Genomic DNA, 13,519 nt, shown 5'->3' on the forward strand with positions numbered 1-13,519 from the left:
CCAGCAGTATCCGTCTCAGACTCCAGCACAGACTGAAAAAACCACAGGCCAACTTTTGCAAACAGTCTTTCATTGCATCACTCCAAAGATCCTATTCACATGAGTACCATTCCTTACCTAAGTTGTCTGCATGCTTCGCGACAGGAGCCAGCGTGGCTGGAGAAGTGTTTTATATTGCTTTACTATTTTTAGTCCAGTAAAGAAGGGGATACTTTCTTCCAGTGCAACATAACCAGATAAAAGCACATTAACTGAACTTCATCATGGCATATAATTTACAGTTAATCCAGCCTGAAGGAAATTGTATAACCTGGTGTACATTCTTCTATTACACAGCACGGGCAAATGAAGTGTCACCGCTGGACTGACTTTTTATTGTTTGGGTGCTGACTCTGTGCTCTTCAGAGCACATCCTGTACTTTTTTTATATGGTACATATTTGTGGGGGTTATGCTTCTCTAAGAGCATGAAAGAATCCCTCAAGCCATATAGGAAATCTGGTTTTGAGTGGCCAGCAAGTAGATTTTGTCTGTTGTGGAAAATGTGAGTCAGACTCATGTAAAAAAGCACAGAAAACAAACTGCTGAGAGGAATGCTTGACATTTGTGTAACAGCCTTCAGATAAGGTTCACAAAACTACACAATGATTATCTGAATATTTGATGTAGATAACTACTATTTGTACAGCTTGATATGTCTGTGGTAGGCATGTGACAGCTGTAAAGTATAACACCTTTCACATAGAAGTATACATTAATTTCTGGAGCTGGCTCTGTGTGCTGGGTGCTTTATGCACTGAGTTTCCACCCCAGTCCATCGATGGCAGCCACAAATCTAAAGTAAACCCAGCAGATATAGACACGTGTACCTGTAATGCACTGGGTATGTGGAATGCACTTGGAGGTTGGCAGGTAGTCACAACTCATTCGGCTAGAGGAGGTCCAAAAAATCACAATTTCCTCTTCTAATCTCTACAATACACTTTCTTGCTTCAGAAATGAAAATAAAACTTTGTTTTGTTGAACCTCTCACACAATGAATCCCCTGTCCTCGGCACTGGTTGGATGACCATTCTCTGGAGAAGAACAAGTACCTCCTTTCCGTTCTGTACAGCATAGCATGCTCCCTTGGGGAAAAGCTTTTGCACCCCCCATGTATTTGGTCTGGCCTAAACAACCAAGCAGTAACTCAAGGTGTTGCCCACCAACAGCTCACTTCTTTGGACACTGCAACCCGGTTATCTGAGGGGAAACCTGGCCAAAGCCACAACTCTGCTGTGATTTGTGCTGGGTGCCTGGAGCCTGTACAGAAAGAAAGATTTCTAAAGGAGAGGAAGAAATCAGACCTCATGCAGTACCTTTGAAAATCTCTCCCTAAAGGCATAACTCAAAAAGCCATTAATGGGGCAGAGAGTTTTCATTATTTGAAGCATGTTTATTGCATCTCTTTCCCCTGAGGAAAATAGCACCCGCTGTGAAATGGAAGGCAGTTAATGGATTGCAGCAGCAGGAACTAAATATATTTCCTTCTCTTCCATAAGTACCAAAGAATGAAGAAAATGGACAGAACAGGCATTGCCCACAGAGGTAAACTGCTGCTCCAATTCCTTGGACAATGCATCAGTTTTACAGCTTCTATCAGAGCTTTGCTTGTCGCCAAGAGCAGATGTGCCCTGGGAGAATTATTCCTCCCTAAGTAATTCTGGCCAAAAGAAAGCACCAAACTGCTGCATGCAAAGATTGGTGCAGAGATCGAGGACTTTGATGGGCAGAGGCTCCTGGGGGCACAGGCTGCCCCTCCATGCTTTCCCACAGGTATAACAGGCAGGGCAGGGCAGTTGGAAGGGTGCACCTGCAGAGACCATCCCAGCATCCCACTGGAAGTAAGGCTGCTCCCAGCACTAGGTCAGGTCTTCCATGCTCAGTCCACCTACCCCATACCTCTCTGGGTAGCATCTCCCACAATAGCCTCTTTTTTGTTGCTATACCATCATGTCAGAGCATCCGCACCCCTGTTAAAAGCACCCTCAGACAGTATGTTTCATGTCTTTCCCTTGCACTGTGTAGTAAGCTGCCAGCCCACCACCCCAGCCTGGCCCCTAAGGTAAGCAAATGCCACAGCTGTGCACAGCAAACCCTAGCCATCAACAGAGAGGCACTCCAGACTGGAGGCTCACAACTAGCTTTGCTTCAACAGCTCTTGCTCGCCAACTCCACTGCCTATTGACCTAAGGGAAAAAAGCAAACAGAATAAATTTTCCTGAGCCTGATGTCGTACAGTTCACTCACCCTTCCCTTTGCTGGCTCTGCTTTCATCTGAAGGAGGAAAAGACATGGTGTCTGCCCTTCTATTATCAAGTTCCTAGGTTTGTGGGTTATTCTTGTTTGTTTGTTTTCCTTGGTGTTGTATCAGTATTTTTCTTATCTCTTCCTCAGGTCTGAGGAAATGAAGTTCTGGTACCTTAGCTGGAATCAGCCAACGTAAATAGCTCAGCCCTTAGTCCATCAGGCTCTTCGCAAGCCCTTGAGTTCCCAGCTTTTTGCCTTCTCTTTTGTTTCTGTACAGTCTCCCTTGAAAAATGGCAAACAGTGTGAATAGAATCAGGTATGTAAAATAAGGCCCATATAATTTTCATATCTTGCTTTCCACAACCTCTTTCCAAAAGAAGAAAGCCAGGATATGGAGCTGCACAGCTGTGGTTGTTATCCTGACACTGCAACGCAAGCAAAGCAAACAAAAGCAGTGCTTAAGTGGCAAAGCAAGAAAGAAACTGGAGACTGGGTTCCTCACCACAGTCACTGGGAGGTAAGGCAAAGCCAGGAGGATTCCTACTTTTAGAACATTCATAGAATTTTTTAACAAACCAGTACATACAGGACTGTAATCAGATATCCCAAATTCTTGTGCTGACTTACAAGATAATGACCGATTTGCAGGGAGAGAAGCTCTCATTTATTGCCTTTGGAAAAGAACTGAGACTGAATCATGAGCATCTTCATCCTTGAAACCAGTGTTGCACTGAAGGGTGAGGTAGAAGAAGTCATTTCACAGATGCTTTGATTAGAAATATGAAACTCACACCTTTTATATGTAGCATCAGAATAAAATACAAAGTTGGGAATGTAAACTGTGTCTGTGACGCAGCCCTAACGCTTCCTGTGCGCCCTTATTCTCTATGCACACAGGACATCGGCAGGGTGCACTGAAGAGTGGTTTGTGTGCTTCTGTAAACAAACCAATGCACCAACAGCTCCAAGCTCCCCGCAGGATCCGTGCTCTCTATGGACTGCTAGGTCTGCACATCACCTGTACAGATTGTTCTGTGCCAGCCCAAGCTGAAACTTCCACATTTCCCCTAATATTGATAAAATAAAGAGTGAAAGAATGGAAATATTCTCCCTGTTCTGCAGCAGGCTCTAAAAAAAGTGTGATTTCCTGACGAGAACTAAGGTGAGAAATAAGAAAGTCAATTAAAAGACTGAGATTTCTGTGGTACGTCGGTGAAAATCTTAATGAGACTTTGTACCTCAGCCTCCTCTTCCCCTGGCTTCAAGAGACTGCACTCTACTGAATTATTTACAGCTTATGTAAACCAAGAATGAGTGGAACCAGAGTGTTTTGAGAAACAGATGCTGAGGTTGCCCTTTCCTCCTTCTCTGCTCTGGCAGATATATTTCACAGCGAGGTGATCCTGTGCAACTATACTTGTGGGGTTGAATTTCTCTCCTGTTCAGCTTTCTTCTGTCATTCCCTCACGCTGTTTGTCTTTCCTTCCTCTCATGTGAGCACCATCCAGTAAACTTTGAGCAGGCTCTGCCCCACCTTGAGATTAAACGCCAGCAGCTGACCACAGCCTCCTTTACAAGAGCTTTGTCATCAAAGCTCTTTGTTCAATCCCTGCCCTCATTCTTTCTCCTGTATGTTTACATTCCTCATGTTCCCACTTCAAGCGCTTCACTGCATGACCCCCGCTTTGTGACCATACCTAGGTTACATAAATATCTCAGAGCACACCTTTTTTTACAGGCTTTCAGTCTCCCTGTCACTGGTTCAGCAGGAGCAGTTGTACAAGCAGTGTTACACACCCCAGCATGCCTTCCTGCTTGATCACCACAGCACCATAAGCTTTTAAATCAATCCTGTGCTTCATCTGGGAAGCACAGGAGAACTGAGCCATAAGCAGTCAGACCTTTCACACTGTGCATATGAATGAGGTCATGTTTTCAAGGCTCCTACACTCCTGGGAGATGGCTGTCCCTCCACGTGACACAGCTGTCACTTCCCACTCCTCACTGCTTTCTCTTTTCATTACAGTAGGAAAAGAGAGGAAAGAACCCGCTGCATTGCACTCAGTATGATAGAGATGCTCATAGAGCAATTGCAGTCTCTGTCTCTCCCACATCTGTCAGCCTCAGCGTCATCCAAAACATGGGAACACGTAAAACCAAAAGTCCAAGAGGACAAATGCTGGTGTTTCACACTCAGGCAGGAAAGTTGCTGCAGCCCAGGGAGACTCAACACCACCAAGGAAATGCAGGGGAAAAGGTGGAGACAAAGCATCATGGAAGTGGGAGGATGTGAGCAACAGCTGCTTTGGAACAGAGATGCCTCCACACCTACGCTGTTGAAAGCAAGTAAGCCTTGTGTCATAGCAGATGTGCTTAATCATAAAGTGCCAAATGATTCCTCCAAGTATTTAGCTCTTAAAAAAGCATAATCTAAGTGCAGTTGGTGAGTTCAGCATACTTTACAGCAAAATTGATGTTAATCCTCACTGGCTGTGATGAGGACCAGCCTTTTTGCCAGTGCACCCTGAGACTTCAAAGTGCTTTGCTAATATTTTCGACTTTGCTATTTCAAGCAGTTTTACCAGTACATGGAGTGCTGTGGTAAAGAATCCGAGGCAGCAGCTTGCACAGGCAGAGGGTTTGTTTCACAAATAAAGGCAGCATAAGATTATAAGTGGTTTATCTAGGTTTTGGACTAAAGTAAGCTTTATTTAAAATTGATTTCTTAAAGGCAAGAATGTCATATAATAATTCTTCCTTTTCCATAGAATGTCACTGATACAATACATATTCACTTGGCTTCTTAAAAATGTTATTAACTGTAATTTCTACAGAATGATGAGATTTAATCATCCCTTTCATAACTACACATACTCCCTAGCCTCAGGGCGCTTCCAATTGGAGGTAAACATGATGGGACCTGAGACAAAAGCGCAGGAAAAAAAAGAGGGTGTGGAGGCTATTAACAAGGAGACAAAGGTAAAAGCAATTGCTCAAAGAGCCAAGCTTATCTGGAAGGATTATCAAACCCAAAAAATAATGGAAGTGTGGGAACGCAGAAGATGCCAGGAAAGCACAAGGGCAGTTTTCCAGGTCCAATTGCACAGAACCCTGGAAAGGGCCAAAGTCCCTTGTTGGAACCAGCCAGTGACACGTGTCAGCCCTTGTGCTGAGGACCTACGTGCTGCTCATCACAACACTGCTGCAAAGACATTGCACGAGGCACACTTATGTAGCTCAGTGCGTTAGGTTCTCTCTGCCCCTTCTCCCTGAGCTCACAGTTTCTCAGCATGACTAGGAGCACTGCAGCAGTGCTGCTCTTTCTGGTTATCCTGAGGAGCATTCTTCCCTGAGAACCAGTTTGCTGGCTCAGTAGATCCATACCAGTGGAAGGAAGCATTGATAAGAAAGATAATGGAGACAGTGTTTATATAGAACTTGATCTTTTGAACAACAAGAAAAAAAAAAAAAAAAAAAAAAGAAGAAGAAGGAATAAAGAAATAATTGGGAAGAAGATGGCAGAAACAGACCAAAGGAATATAAGGGTCTCTTAGAGTCCAGGCAATAACAATACTGCAGGAACTGAACAAAATCACGTACTGGCTTGGGTTGGAAGGGACCCCAGAGATCATCCAGCTCCAACTCCTGCAAGGACAGGATTACCAACTGCTACATCACTGATCAAGCACTGCATCAGGCTGCCCAGGGCCGCATCCCACCAGGCCTTGAACACCTCCATGGACCCACGGCTCTCTGGGCAGCCTGTTCCAGCACCTCACCACTCTTTCAGTGAGAAACTTCCACCTGACATCCAACCTAAATCTCACGTCTTTTAGCTGAAGGCCATTCCCCATTGTCCTACCCCTGAAAATCTGTTGGATTTTCACTGACATTTCCATTCCCTGCCCTCACTGTTCATGCAGCACTACCCGAGTCTCTGCAGTTTTTGTAACACGGCACTAGAACAAAACCATTCACATCATACTGCATTGTGTCACGTGCAAACGTGTTCCTTGAATGCTGCACTGGTCCCTTTACTGCGCTCCTCCATTGGTGGGCCTGAAAACGTTGGTGGCAGGAAGGCAAACAAAGGCACTGGGGGAAGGTCTGTGGGCTCCCACATCTCTGTGACATTTCTGTCCCCTCTGCAATGGACTGTTGGTGCATCCTCCACGCAGGACCGGGTAACACTTCCACCTAGTGGACAGTCTGACGGATCTATGCTGTTCTGTACCAGATATATTCTCACTGGTTTAGACAAAGCTTAAAACGGTGGTATCCAATTCTGCATTAGTGTGGTGAGGAGCTCATCTGGAGAAAAAGTGCTCCGATTTTGATCTGGGCCAGTATCCAAGTTTAAAACAGATCGATTTGGTCAGATACGATGCCTTGGAACTTTCCAGGCAGATATTTCATCCAAGAATCCAGGGTGGTGTTTAGGCAGGTCTGATAGATCTGAATATATTTTCAACCTAAATCAGATTGTTTCTAAATATAATTCCACCTCCACTGAAGCTAATTCAAAGCTTAAATCAACAAGTAGACTCATGAAAATGAGTGGAAAACACAAAGTAAAACAACCAATCAAACATCAAACCCAAACAACAAATACCTGAATCCCAGTCACTCAAGGAAACCAAATACCCAAATCCCATTCCTTGGGGAGAATAAATATCCCCATCTTCTCTCCAAGCAGTGCCTCATCAGAGTGCATGTGACAGTTGTCTCAAGGTGACCTCTGTCACCTGCAGGGAGAACTCCTGCACAGACAGCTGAATCACCTGATGAGTTGGCACCAGTGATCAGATTGCTCTGGTGAGTGACAGAGAAATTTGCAGGCTTCAGCTTGACTTCATTATGCAAATATGTCTGTGCAGCACTCAAAATTAAAGCCAAAAGAGCCGCTATCCTCTTTCGTTTTGAACTCTGATACTTCAAACGTTTGTTTTAAAGATGATGTTATAAGCAGGGAAACACCCCAAGCAAGCTGTTGGAGCCATGCTCACAGGTCTGAGTTGGGGGCAGGTGACATGATGCACAGGGCTGACTCCCATGGCTAAAATAACTGCACCACAATTTCAGGCTGGTGGGCTGGTACCAGCTAGGAATCAAACCATAAAAACAGGATAAATGGAGGCAAGTAGTGATAGCAAAGGATTAATAGGTTCCCTGAAGATTTCTGAGCTTTCTTTGGTATGTATAAATTTTGGCCTGCAAGTCCCTGCAGGCTTGAGCACAGAACTTAGGAGTTTCTTACTGTACCTTTGAAACATAGCAGGAAAGCCTGAGAACAATTAGGGGTAATACTGCCCCTAGGCTGAGGCTAGACTAACTTTTCTGGATGTTTTGAACTAGCTTACCCCCAATTTCTGTACCAGTGAAAGAAATAGAAACTGCGTATCACAGAATCACAGAATTGTAGGGGTTGGAAGGGACCTCCAGAGATCATCGAGTCCAACCCCCTGCCAAAGCAGGTTCCCTACAGCAGGTCGCACAGGTCGGCATCCAGGCAGGTCTGGAACATCTCCAGAGAAGGAGACTCCACCACCTCCCTAGGCAGCCTGTTCCAGTGCTCCATCACCTCACTGTAAAGAAGTTCTTGTGCACATTGGTGCAGAACTTCCTATGCTGCAGTTTCCGGCCGTTTCCCCTTGTCCTGTCTCCACTCACCACTGAAAAGAGTCCGGCCTCGCCATTCTGCCCCCCACACCTTAGATATTTATAGACCTGGATCAGGTCCCCTCTCAGTTGTCTTTTCTCAAGGCTGAACAGACCCAGTTCACTCAGCCTTTCCTCATAGCAGAGATGCTCCAGGCCCTTCACCATCTTTGTGGCCCTCCGCTGGACTCTTTCCAAGAGATCCCTGTCTTTTTTGTACTGAGGAGCCCAGAACTGGACGCAGTACTCCAGATGAGGTCTTACCAGGGCAGAGTAGAGGGGGAGGATCACCTCCCTCGACCTGCTGGCCACACTCTTTGCAATGCATCCCAGATATATATATATATCTGCCATATCTCTGAGAGATCATATCTCTTTAAATTTTGAGGTGGTTATGATGCAAAAGCCGTTTACAAAATAATAATAATAATAATCAGAAACTAGTCACTTTACAGCATGATTGCAACATCTCCTGCCTCCTCCTGCAGCACATCAGCTCCTAGGTCCTGCACATGCAGAGTCAGGGTAGCAGGGTGCAGACAGCCCACGTAAGCAAGGAACAATCCCCCATAGATCTCAAGAGGACCAGGAAATAATGTAATAGAGATGATAGGAAATCCAAGCACACTTCAGGTATTCTGCATAGGCTCGTAAAAAAAGGGTGCGGGTGGGGAGCGGAGACAAACAGCACTTCACACTGACAAACAATAGTGGTTAGCATGGGAGGAAGGCTGATGACAGGGTAGGTGTGGCTGAAGAGATGCTAGAGGAGCTGTCTGGGGCAGAAGAGCTGATGAGAAGGTCTGGAGTAGCTGGCATCAGGTGAAAAGCTTAACAGCTTTTTGTGGATGCATGGGGGGTTCACCTGATGAGGACGTCAGGAGGAGCAGCTACAACCTGCCACATGTTCTGAGAGCTCTGGTCAGGGGAAGCTTAACCTTGGCATAGTGAATTAAATCTTCCCTCTTTGCTCTAGCTCCTTCTTTCTTAACAAACCCCTCTCCTCATGGGGCTGACAATAAGATGTGAAGCACCAAAGCCACAGTCAGAAGCATTTAGAAGTTCTCAGTTGTCATCATGGATGCAGGAGGCAAGGGTTGTGAAGAAAAACAGTTACCTGTTTAGTCACAGAAGCTCGTTTCTGCTCCAAGTGGGACAGCCACAGCTCTCAGGAACCCTGGAAACACACCCTATGCAATGCACAGCAGCTGAGGGGCATTCTAGGAAGGAACTTTTTGCAAGAGAGAATACTAAGGCTGATATATATCCTCTGCATTACTGCTTCTAAAGGAGCATTGTATGCAGCATTCCAGAATACATCTTCAATCCTGGGAGAAGCAGGTTCTTTTTCACAGCTAACGTATTTCCTTCAACTATATGGAGTGACATGTGATATTTCTGCTGCACAGGGATGTTTTCTTCAACAATCCAGATGTAACTGAGAGGTTACAGGCTGCTGTGCCTCCTGGAAAGCATATACCTTCATTGAAAAACATCAAGGTTTCCTAGACAGTCAGCTGGGATAGAGGAAATGAAACCTGCAGCTGTAGCAGAGCTGTTGCTATTATGGGGTTAATTAGGCATTAACAACTGAGGTACAGCACACATTTTTCTGAGGATTAGTGACCATCTGGAAGAAACTGATGGCCTAGGAAACCCTGATCATCAGTGTTTAGGGGCCTGTCCTTTCTCAAGGTCACTAGAAGAGCTGCTGGGTAAGGCTGGACCAGGGACCAAATGCCAGTTCCAACCACTCCATCAGGGCCCATAGAAGTTTGCACTGAGCTTTGGGGTTTCCAGAAACCTTCCGATAATCCATTACAGGTAAGAAGGTGTCAAGAGCATCCAAAATGATGTCTGAATGATGAATAAAACTTTCACATATCAAGCTGGTTTTAATCTGCTTAGTTCATCATATCTATCAGTTAACTTGTTTTGCAAACAAAGGTTCTCCCCTGGAGTTCCTAAGCAGCTGCTGTGCTGACATCACCCCCAAACACAACGTGGTACAGAGTTCTGCCTGCCATACCAACCAGCAAGAAATGTTTCCAAAAAAAAAAGTGGGAATTGCTGGATAAGCCATCCAAATAGAGAGACTGTCCTGCCTGTTCCATTGGAAGGTTTATATCAGCATTTTTATACATATATGAGAATGCACACTGGTGTCATCATCCAAGGAGCTGAGGTTTTGCAACTAGCAGAAGTTTGGATTATCATGTAGCTACAGTTTTGCAATACAAGAGATACAGTGTGGCTCTGCATGGTTTAAATAGGCTTCACAGTTATGACCATCTTCTCTCTGCTCCTTTGCCTTACCTTGAATTCTGAACAAAGGCAGAACCCCCCACCTCCTTTTTAAAGTCAGTATTACTTCTCACTTCTTTTGATGTCTGTATTTCTAAGCCTATCTATACATCATTTTTCCACTCCATCTCCAAAGACTTTCTACACATTTGGTACTCAGAAATGAAAGTGTTCATGGGGCGACCCACTTAGGCTGAAGCACAAGTCTTCTCCATGTGCCCGCTCTCATAGAAACTCCCAAGACATGCAACCTACACTAAGAAGCGTTCATCAGGTGGAAGCCATCTGCCTCTTAGCATAGCTGTTCACCTGTTCCTTTCTTCTCTCATCTAATCCAGAACTAATTTCAGTTTTGTGCATGTTTGTACCTACATCCTCAGCTCATGACTGACTGCTGTTACAGGGCTCCTGCTTTGGCACACAAACACGTGGCACAAAGCTGCTGGCTCTCCCTTTGGTCCTGAGCTCCTCTACTTCATTAGGATCCCCTAAATAAGTTCTGGAGGTGCTTAGAGGGACAGATGAGTTTCCTCAGCTGCCCTTCCTGTCCTGCTGCAGATTAGGCTTCTCTTCCCCTTTCTATAATAGAATTAACTGAAATGAATACACTCTGGCTTTTCAGCTGCCTCTGTTCATTGCCTGCTGTATTAACCAAGACTCTGATTTGGTTCATCCCAGCAGGGACTCTCCAGAGATAACCTGAAATTGCTTTTTACTTGATTACTTTATGTCTCTCAGTTGCTTCCAGCAAGGCAATTTTCCAAGTTTTTTTTTGAAAAATCAGAATAAATGGTTTTCTATTTTGTCACTCGGAGATTTATTTAACAGGCATTTCTCCCTGCCCTCCCCACAGCCAGAGCTGTTACTGTGGCTCTGCACAGAGGAGCCCTGAAGCAGATCTGTGAAAGCCATTCACAAATCCTCTGTTGGCCAAGTCCAGCTAAGGAAGGTTCAGTTCAGGATGGTTCCCTTATTTCCCTCCTGCCCTCTGGGTGTGGAGAAAAGATTCAAAGAATTCACCATGCTTCATTCTAAAGAACTGAAATTCAAAACAGCTGCAAAACACACCGAGGACAACACAAGAACATAGAAATGGGCCAAGTTTGTCCAGGTCAGACTAATGGGAACTGCCCCCTGTATCCCAGCGATGGCACCTCACCCCACAGAGAGTTGCGTGAACAGGCACAAAGGCAGCAGTGTCTGCAGCCTGCAGCTGGGATGCAAAGCCAGGCACCAGCAGGCTTCTCAGCATCCCCATTAACTCCTGTATCCAAGCTCCTGCATGTGGAAATGGAACCAACCCATTCCATCACAGTGAGGAGAGCACAGCAGAGCAACGCGAGCACTGAAAACTCTTCCCAGTATCTTTAAACTCACTTTTGCTCAAGTTATGAGCAGCTGGGAAGTGTGACATTTTCAACATCCATTCCTGCCCGATCAGAAGCAAGAGTCAATTGACAAAACAAATTGCTGTGATGATAATTAATTACATAGAAAGCAAACCCTCTAACACCAGGCTAGATTTTCCTTTTTTCTTTTTCTTTTCTTCCCAGCAGAGGTGGTCAGATATGTTTTAAATTGATCTAGAATTTAGCAAAATATGTATTTTTTCATTGCTTGCCTTCAGCCTCTACTTACTGACCTAAGTCTAGCCTTAGGTCAATACATCACATCCAGCTAACGCTGTTCTCCACCATTTGCTCCATTTTCTCACAAGCATTTGCCCAGACAGTGAAAAATTGCTCTATGATAAGCAAACATATATTGTTTCAAGTGCTTAAAACTCAGGAGTTCTCAGTATTTCCCTGCTACCAAAAATACTGTTGAGCACATTTGTCTTTGGAAAGTGATTCCTAATGTCTGATAAGCTCACATGTAAGCAGGCTGTGCCCAGGAGGTGAGGACCAGCACTTCTCACACTAAAGCATTTATCTGCACTGCTGGGCAGAGGGCAAATCCCAGAAAGCTCTCTCAACAACGTTGCCTTTCATTCTTTCCAAATGACCTTTCCCTCTTGACTTTCTTCTACTGAGCTCTGACCAGCACAAGGCCAAGCCCACGAGCAGCTCTTCCAGGACAGCTGCCCCAGCCATCAACTGCCAATGCATGGCCCTCAAGTGAGTACAGCAGACAGGAAAGAAAACAATGAAAATCTCCTCTCAAAGCGCCAAGACAAAAACAAAAGTGGTATTATTGCTTTCCTGTTGCCAGTTCTCTTGGTAAATGTTATTTCCATATGCAAAACAGGTTTATTTGAAATAGGGCTGCAGATCTCCCACTCCTAATTGCTCCAGTTCCACAGGAAATCCCATGGTCCATGCTATTAAGAGTTTTTGTTCTCAGATAATCTGGGTGTTTGGCATATGTCCATAGGGCCACTTAAGCATTGTCTCCTTTGACGCATAGTGTATGTTCTAAAACCCTTAAAGGCTTAACCAAAACCCCTTGTTGTTGTGCTCTATTTCTCCAAGTGTTCTCACTGAACACAAATAGTATTGTTTTGTTATCAGTTATAAATCTGTTGATCCAAATAACACTGTCAATTACACAAGTGCATGTTTCCATCCTTTTAAACTGCTAGCCATGCTCTTAGGCAAGTGCTATGAACATTTGAGTGCTTCTGAGTGCTGTGTTTAACTCAATAAAATATGAGAACACAAGGGGGAAGAGAGACAGAGGAAAACTGGAGACAGAGGAATGGTGGTTGGGATTTTCACAAGCCTGAGGCTAACCATGGGGCAAGTCACATTTCATAGGAGTCAATGCCATTACTTCTTCAGGAAGGGGAAGATGCTGCCTTTCTGTCTTCTCCTCCCTCATGCTGCCATTATTACCCACCAGACTCTTGTTTACTAGCCAAGGCTGCTAAATGGCTGCAAGCCATCCCATTATCTGCACAGTTAGTTTGCTGACCCAGCCTGCTGTGTTGCAAGGTAGCAAAGCAGCAAGGCATGAACTTTTTAAAGTTGATGTTCTGCCTATTCTTGCACTTCAGCTCTGTGGGCCTTTTTTGGGGAGCAGCATCTTTCTATACTTACAGCCTTCACATGTCTATTTAGCTGGACACTGCTTAATATAATATTTGATTACACACACTTGGAAGCCATCATTTTCAATCTTACATTAATTGAAGTTTTTCTTCATCTTTGATTGCTTTCTGCAGGTCTTCAGAAGTAAAAGCAGAAGAGGAGAAAGGGGGAAAATCAATACAAGAAACCAAAATGTTCTCCCATTCCTCCATCCCAGGGAGACAGCCTGGCCACACTGGA

This window comes from Lagopus muta, chromosome 11 (genome assembly GCF_023343835.1).
Source record: "Lagopus muta isolate bLagMut1 chromosome 11, bLagMut1 primary, whole genome shotgun sequence".
Lineage (NCBI taxonomy): Eukaryota > Metazoa > Chordata > Aves > Galliformes > Phasianidae > Lagopus > Lagopus muta.